The sequence below is a fragment of the Melanaphis sacchari genome, unplaced genomic scaffold (genome assembly GCF_002803265.2).
Source record: "Melanaphis sacchari strain LSU unplaced genomic scaffold, SCAv2.0 Contig31_pilon_pilon, whole genome shotgun sequence".
NCBI lineage: Eukaryota > Metazoa > Arthropoda > Insecta > Hemiptera > Aphididae > Melanaphis > Melanaphis sacchari.
In genome coordinates this window covers 1,341,368-1,349,165 of record NW_020271193.1, presented here as the reverse complement: position 1 = coordinate 1,349,165, position 7,798 = coordinate 1,341,368, and positions in this window count along the sequence as shown.

The following is a 7,798-nucleotide window of genomic DNA, read 5'->3' as shown; positions in this document are numbered from 1 at the left end:
TTTAAATGCATAGTATGTAATATTTTGCTTATTTTAATTAAAATAACGTATTAATAGTTATATTTATAATACATGTAATTTGACAAGGTCGTTTTCTTATCATATCTGAGACCTATTGGGACAAGTAGTAATTTGTTATTGAGTAGATTTTAGTGAATCATACATTCGTTGTGTTTGTCATGTTTTGCGTATGCATAACTTTTATTCGATTTTATTTATTTATACTTAATGAAAATAAAAGACTTTTTTTTTAATCGATCTTTTTGCATATTTTTACACATTTAAATGATAATCAGTGCATAATTGCATGCATTTTTAGTACGTTTTTAGTGCATATAATTTCGGCCCAAGTACACCTTTTGCAAGAATATTAAATTAACATGAAATGTAGCCTGTAGGTAATTTTTTAATTTATGAGGAGAAATATACAGTCAAGACTTTTTTTTATGATTTTCTTACCCACAGATAAATTCTGTCATCAATATAATATGTGTCCATATTTGATGATAAATGTGCAATGATTTGTAAATAGTATAATTTCGACGGTAAGGCCAATATGAGATAAGAAGTATAGATTACTTTATATATTTCTAAAAGTAAAATAATATGTATAATAAATATTTAAAGTTCATAAACAATGTTTGTCCCATAATTGTCATAATATAATGTAGTATAACTACTATAACTAGTATAAGTATAATGCATGTGTAATGTGTAATGTGACCTGCAAAATATATAAATGGTCGAAATAATTTCTAGAGGTTGTAACCCCTCCCCCTACCTCTCTTTGGATACACCACTACACTCAATAAATACTTTTACATTCCAACATTAACCAGACTTGATACTCTTAAAAAAAATCACTAAAAGTTTAGTAATTAGGTAGGTACTCAAATTTAACTGGTCAATAACTTATCCACCAAACAAATACCAGATAGTCCATCCAGACGTTTGAGAAGGAACTGATGTTGGAGCCTATATTTTATAAATTCTCTTTTTAAATATCTTATATGAGGTGCCACCACTAGGCGACCTTCTGATTAATTTATATTCAAGTATAACAACGTTAATACCCTTTAAAACGGTTATTACAGCTTTGAACTTACTGCTTTGATACCTGTATAATAGTTTAGAATATTTAGATACCTATAATTTTAAATGATAGTTAATACATTTAGTTTAGGTAGCACAGAACTACGAATACATAAAAATATGAAATCGTATTTTTAACATGGGTAATAACTAATATATATATATATATATTAATATAGGTTAGTAGATATATATATTATTATACATTACCTACTATAAGTACCTACCTATAGTATCTACTTAGGTATACTTAGTTATTTATACGCTAATAGGTGGATATATTCATATAAATATACAAAACGTACACATAAGTAGGAATACATACAATTAAAATATTTATTACATTATAAATTAAAATATATAATATATAGTAAATATTTATAAAAAACTTTCAAGTAAGTACATGAAATCAACTTCTATTAACATCAAGTATCAAGTATCAATAATCTAGGTGGATACTAGATGGTACTCATACATATATATATATATATATATAAATCGACGTTATAACGATATTTTTCGACGTTAAATGTTGATGACTTTGTGTACGCATCCAATGTGCGTTTTTAGATGCACTTTTTGCCTGAAGAGCTTATTACAAAATGGGCAACTAAACTCAGGCGGAACGTTATCGCAACTCATTGTATGGCTCTTCAGATGATGTTTGAGTTTGAATGTACGGGTGCAGTTCTTGCAAACAAATTGTGGCTGTACTCCGCATTCATATTTCAAATGGCTGGCTAATGAATGTTTGTTTTTGTATCTACGACCGCAATTTTGTGGACATAGCCATTTATGGTTGGAAAAGTGACCTATATTAACACATTATGTCATTCATTTAAATAATAGGTTTATATAATATGTATAAAGTATATAGGTATCCGGATAGTTGTCTTATATGGTAGTTATCTTTTGTATGATTACATTGTATATATGAATTATAAATGTTAGATTAGTTTTGTAAGTTTCAGAATAAATATTGTATTGAAGACATGAAAATGATAAGCAGTAGATAATCAAGGACAGATACAGAGGTCCTAATCGATGGGGGGACAATATATAAATTTTAAATGAATAAAATAAATTAATAGGAATAGCTTAGCATGTGAATTGTTTAATTATTAGTCGACATGAAAATAATTAAATGTTCATGGTAAATATAATAATGTCTCTCTCTCAATAACTTGCATGAAAAATATTTTAGTCACAGTTAATAATTACAAATGGAATATTTGATAACTGTTTTTATCAACGAAGGAGAGAGACTATTGACTTATTTTCCCCCTGTATCCGCCCTTGTAGATGATGTACCTATTAGGATACTTGTATGAGTATTAAGAGTTTAGAATTATTATAGATTTTAAGATTTAAAAAAATTTTAAATATTGATTATATTATAATGATTATGAGTAGTATAAAATGAAAAATTAAAAAAAGCAATAATACGTGAGTAGGTAATAAAAAACAAATAAGTTTTAATAACTATAGATAGGTAGAAATGTACATAGGTATGGTTTAATTTAGTGCACACCTGTAATCCCAAGATGTTCATTATAATAAGATTATTAAACATTTAAGGTTTACTTTTTACTTATGATTTATAAACATAAACACAATAACAGACGCGAGGAGTAAGTTATTAATTATCTAGGTACATCCAAAAAAAAAATAATATATTATAAGTACTATTTTAATTACGGCTAAAAAAATATATCTTATAGTTATTATATTTTATAGATAAGTAAATCTGATGCTTAAGACTTATGCTTTATCATAAGGCCCTTATGGTATACATGACTATCTATATATGTCATTTCTAAGTAAATTGTGTAGCTATTACAAAAACATTTTGTTTATATATTATTCTAAAAAATAATTTTAGGGTAGGAACAATCAACACGTCCTCAGGGGGGGACGCCCTTAACAATTTTGAATGTATAAAATTTTAATTTATTGTTATACCTAAGTAGAAAAAACTAAATCTCCATAAGGATAATAAATTATTATATAGATAAAGACAATAACTACTAATTATGTGGTATTGGTATAGTTTATGCGGGTATCGGTTCACAGAAGAACGTAGTACGCATTTTTATAATCGTGGGCCGTGGCTTCAGTCTGTCGTCAGTTATCGGTGTATACCATACACCTTATACTAATGACGGGCCTTGCTATAAAGTAGCTATAGAAATAACCGATCAGACATACTGCAGGGTAATTTTTTCACTTATAAGTTATAAAAGAGCTTTTATTAATATTAGGAACACTTCTTGTAAGTGTCGCTTCTGCAGAGAGGAACTTTTCAACACTTTGCAGGTTGTATATTATAAATTATTAAGTATTACAATATTCATAACATTTTACTTCATAGCAATATCATTGTTCTTTTGTTTTAAAAACAATGCTTATGGTTATGTTATATTTTAAGCTTTAATTTTGCTTACTTTGCGTTTGCTTACACCATAAATATTTTTGAATAATGCCATAATGCGGTAGTCATTAGTTTGCTTTTACCTAACTGTTTGCTATTTATTTCATGGTTTTTAGATTGAAAACTTAGTTAAAGAGCCAAATGAGGCAAATCAGATTGACTGGACTGGCATTAATACATGTGAATAGAAATATAGATATAGACATAATAATATAATATTTTGTTGTATAATTATATTTATTTATTATTATTAATAATAATATGTATAATAAATCGATTTAAAAAATAGGTTCGCCCCCTCCCTTGAAAATTGTCTAAGAACGCCCCTGGGAGCCATATGCTACATAGATCTAAAGAGTGCATTTTGCATACTTAATTAATTTTTTTTCTTGTATTAGCTACTAGTTTAAAACTATGATGGCTCATTTAACGAGGTATTTAAAAACAGCTATTATTTACTTCGTATACAATAGTTACTTATCTAATAAATAAAATATAAATACACATACATAAATATATGTAATACTAGTAGCAAAATTGAAAGTTGTGTACATTGAAGAACATTATTTTTGAAATTAAAATTTTTTGAAGTAAAACGTCCCCAAATATATTGCTTTTTCAACTATTTGGTTTCACTCGTTTACTAAGTGTAATTATTAATATAGTAATATATATAAAAAAAAAAACAACAACAACATGATGTATTATGAAATAATGGACAAAAGTTTTTGTATCTTTGAAAAATGTTTCACTAACAGCAATTTTTTTTTGTATTATACTACCAAGTCTAACCTCTAACCTATCAATCTAGTTTATTCTACGACTAGGTAGATACTATCTACACGTTTTGAGGAAACAAAATACAATTATACAATACTTTATACACATTATAGGTAAATCGTATATGCAATATAATATATTTATTAAATTATAAATTTTTAATTATACTGATAAAATATTTAAAACACAAGATCAAATGGTAATGCTATTAGAATTATATGTTTTTAGCTTATTATATCTACACGAAGTATCGCAGCATTCATGCATAGATACATTATGTTGGTAAATGGTTGGTACTTTACTTCAACCTATGTTATTTTATATTAATAACTTTGTGAACGCATCCCATATGTGTTTTCAAATCCCATTTTTGCCTGAAGAGCTTATTACAAATCGGGCAACTAAACTCGGGTGGAACATTATTACAACTCATTGTATGTTTCTTCAAATGGTGTTTAAGTTTGAATGAACGAGTGCAGTTTTTGCAAATGAATTGTGGCTTTACTCCGCATTCATATTTCAAATGGTTGGCTAACGAATATTTGTGTTTATAGCTTCGACCGCAATCATGTGGACATGGCCAATTATGATTAACAAACTGACCTAAAATAACACATTTATAAATTATTATTAATTTAACATAAATATTTATTAATAATTGTGTATATTATATACAAACATTATTTAAGTTAGAATATTATTTTTCTGCGTGTGTTTTATACTTTTATAAATTACTAATTTCTCATAAATATATTAATATCGTGATAGGAATACTAAAAATTTTATCTATTATAATAAAGATAGAAAGTACTAACTTTATAAATTTCTAGTAATTTATAATCCTACAAAACTTCATGGACTGCAATATTATATATAATGATTAGTATTTATTGTGCATAGGTTTATTAGGGTAAAGGGGGAAAGAATATAATCTTCCCCACCATAATTATTTTACACACGATAAGTAAAAATATTAATTAGGTATATATGCCCCCACAAAAAAAAAAAAAATTATCTAATTTACAACATTGGGTACCTAGTGGATATTTATGAAGAACTATCGTCTATTTTTTATGATAAATACCTAATATATATGAATATTAGATCATTTTTCGTTAATTACAGAGAATAAAAATATGACACACCATACGTATAAAAAATTTAAAGCTGCAGTCAGCTGATGATATACGAGTATTTTAATAGGTACCTACATATAATATGTTTAAAAAGTCTCTTAAATTTTAATTATATAACAGTTATGACTTATGGTTACGAAGCAAAATGATTAATTTAGAATTAACAATAGAGTAGGTACCTTTTAATTACATTTATGTAGGTAGATATAATGAATAGGTATTAAGTTTATTGCTGAAGTATTCTTAGACGTTCATAACAATAATAATTATAAACATAAGATTTGAACAGATAAACACAATAAATACATACCGAGAAAGTTTTTTTTTTAAAATTATTTATTTTAAATTAAGCGTTTTAGTATTGTGTGGTTTTACAAATTTACAGATACTAATGACAGATTACAATATGTTTGTGATACAGTGATAACAACAATTAGTATTTATATGTTAATATTTGTTATTTTGTTTAATATAAGTGAAACTTTAGGTTTGATCTTCATCTTCGTTGACGTCTGATAGTATAATAGATCTTGTGGTAAACATGGATTTAAATTTTAATCACTGATTTTTTTGTTTTGGTTCCCAAGTTATAGAAACGTACTTCGTCGGATGTTTTAAGGTTAGTGTGAAAGTTTTTAAATTAAGTTTTAATCTAGTTTTGTAATAGAGAAATTCCCGTATCGTTATTAATTTATCTGTTCCTCATGAACCATGAGGGTTTTAGACATATTTTTAGAAATTTGTTTTAGAGGATTTAGATTTTGTTAATTTTTGTAAAAGAGAATGCTACCCATATTGGGCAGGCGTATATGATTAGTAATCGGATTATTGAAGTGTACAGTAAGATAAATGATTTTTATTTAGAGAGTTTATTTAAAATTAATTAAAGAATAGTGTGTATTCATTCTTGTATATTCTTATTTTTATTTAGAGGAATTTTCTATGTCAGTTTTTTGTCTAAGAATATGCCAAGATATTTGACGAAATCGTCTATTTTATTTCATTCTATTATTTGCGGTTATTTATGAGAATGAACAGGAAAATTGGTATAATTTTAAGGTACAGATTTTTGCTGCATTTTTTGAAAGGTTTAGTTTCACTTTCCGTTTTTTGAATTAGATAGTTACTGTATTTAAAGATGCTTGAAGATTTTGAATTGAAGATTCCAGGAGTTACTTTGGGTTATTATTGTTGTATCGTCCGCAAACATCATCAGTTGACAGTTTGGGGGATTTGATATGTCATGATAGTAAATGTTGTAAAGAGTAGGGTCTGGGACTGATTCTTGGGGGACTCCGGCTTAGGTTAATATCTACAGAACAATAAAAATATAGCAATAGTCATGATTATAAAATAACATAAAATGGTATAAGTAATTTGTTTATATTTTGTAGTCTACTCCTTAGTAGATATAAATATCTCATACAATTATAACTTTTATAGACTCAGTGACAGATTTAGAGAGGGGGGTGGGTGCTTAGGAGCTGAAGCGTCCACCGTTCCGCATAATTTTACTAAAAAGTAAAAATTATTAATAGGTAACTCGCTGAATGGCAAATTTTTGATACAGGCTACCAAAACAAAAAAATACATTATATTATATAATACATTTTATTGTTAGGTACCCAATATTATTAAAAAAATATACATTAGTATCTTTAGTATTAGTATAGTAGTAACTTTGAGTTGCCCATCCCTGGTATAGAGTATAGACGTACAATTAATATACAATAATATATTCAATTATTTCGTGTCATATAAGATTTATGCAATAAGTATAAAATATCTATTATATTATTTTAATTATTTAGGTACCTGTATTAAAAGTTCACGAAGACAAATTGTATTATATCGGCTTGTACCTACCTATTGTCCTACATCCTAAATGTTTAGAATTAGTGATGGATTCAGGGAGGGGGGCAGGGCCTCTAGGCCACATTATTTTTCAAATTTTTTTTATAATTCTACAGATCCTGATATTTTTATATTTCAAATCACATATACGTCAGATAATATAATATATTATACAAGGTGAATATATATACATAAATCGGAAAGCGAAGATTTAAATAGACGTTTTGATTTTATTATTTTATTTATAAATATTACATTATATTAAATAATCATTAATTTATTTATTACATTAATTATCTATACCTACTATTATGAAAAAATTTAAATTATGAATAAAGTTCCTATAAAAAAATTGTTTGCCCCCCTCAGATCTTTACACTGGATCCGTGCCTGTATTAAATCTAAGTAATTTTTTGTGGTAAGTTCTTCATTCTTATACTTATACATTATAAAATGTTAAAAAATTAGTGTACGTATCACATATTATGTAATTTCAGATTTAATT